The following is a 1,648-nucleotide window of genomic DNA, read 5'->3' as shown; positions in this document are numbered from 1 at the left end:
GGCAACCACTGGTGCAGTTAGCTCATAATTAAAACTTTGAAGCATGATTTATCTTAATTCATGTCCTCTAACTTTGGGGTACAATTCTTCAGTTTTCACTAGTTATTAAAGAATGAAGTGATTTGTTATTTTATTGTTGACATACATTTTGACATATAATTTTCACTAAAGTATAATTAACATACAATATTACATCAGTTTCAGGTGTACAATATATTGATTCAACAATTTTATGCATTACTCAGTGTTCACCATGATAAGTGTAGTCACCACACGACATCATTACAGTATTATTGACTCTATTTGTCAGAATTATTCTACTGAGGTGGAGGCTACCATCAACCACCTGGTCAGCATGCCAACATACTTCTTACACTTATGTCTCTCTGGGCTTCTATTTCCACACCAAACTCTGTGGCTCTGGAGGGTGTGGGCCACTTCTTCCTGGAGTGGGCGGAGAAGCGTGAGGGTGCTGAGTGTCTCTTAAAAATGCAAAACCAGGGGCGCCTGGGTGGCTCAGTGGGTTGGGCCACTGCCTTCGGCTCGGGTCGTGGTCCCAGGGTCCTGGGATCGAGTCCCGCGTCGGGCTCTCTGCTCAGCGGGGAGCCTGCTTCCCTCTCTCTCTGCCTGCCTCTCTGCCTACTTGTGATCTCTCTGTCAAATAAATAAACAAAATCTTAAAAAAAAAAAATGCAAAACCAGCCCAGTGACCACTCCCTCTTCCAGCACAGGCAGAAGCCATCCCAGAATGGGTGGGGTAGAATCCTAGATGCTATGGAACTGCCACCACTCTGGAGAAGAACATGAACCAGGCCCTTTTGGATCTACATGCCATGGGTTCTGCCCCCACAGATGACCATCTCTGTGGATTCCTGGAGAACCACTTCCTGGATGAGGAGGTGAAACTTTTTTTTTTAAGATTTTATTTATTTATTTGAAAGATAGGTCACAAGTAGGCAGAGAGGCAGACAGAGAGAGAGAGAGAGAGAGAGAGAGAGGAGGAGGAAGCAGGCTCCCCGCTCAGCAGAGAGCCTGATGCGGGGCTTGATTCCAGGACCCTGGGATCATGACCTGAGCTGAAGGCAGAGGCTTTAACCCATTGAGCCACCCAGGCGCCCCAAGGAGGTGAAACTTATCAAGAAGACGATGACCACCTGACTCACCTCCACAGGCTACCTTGCCCTCAGGCTGGGATGGGTGTGTATCCCTCCAAAAGGCTCACCCTCAAACATGACTAGGAACCTCTGGAACCCAGCGGCCTTTGAGGGACCTCTCTGGCATCTCCCCTGGTGCCAGGGCTTCTGCCTGGACCTCCTCCCAAGCCACTAGGCAGCTTTTTAACCACCCTGGAGCCCTCTCCCAAGCGGTGGACAGAAACAATAAAGCTTTTTGCAGGAAAAAAATGGTTTCGTTGTTTCAAGTATGAACATACTACACTTGAACCACCTGAACATTTATCTGTTACATAATTGGAAACTGGGAATTGAAGCAAAAAGAATAACTTTCTGTATCCAAAGCTCCCCTTATATCTTGGTGTTCAAGGCCACAATTATATAATCTCTCTGTGACTCTTTTTAAGTACTATATCTTACCCTAGAGACTTTTGAAAGAATATCCTTCTTTTGCTTTCTTAGCTCAGAGTCTTATT

General features: G+C 45.9%; 1 pseudogene; it reads left to right on the top strand.

Annotated features, from left to right (window-relative positions):
* The first annotated feature begins 253 nt into the window (after positions 1-253).
* Positions 254-1,366, top strand: LOC123942194 (annotated as a pseudogene).
* The last annotated feature ends 282 nt before the right edge of the window (positions 1,367-1,648 follow it).

Source organism: Meles meles, chromosome 5 (genome assembly GCF_922984935.1).
Source record: "Meles meles chromosome 5, mMelMel3.1 paternal haplotype, whole genome shotgun sequence".
Taxonomy (NCBI): Eukaryota; Metazoa; Chordata; class Mammalia; order Carnivora; family Mustelidae; genus Meles; species Meles meles.
The sequence above is the reverse complement of the archived record's forward strand: the minus strand, read 5'-3'. Positions and strand labels throughout refer to the sequence as shown.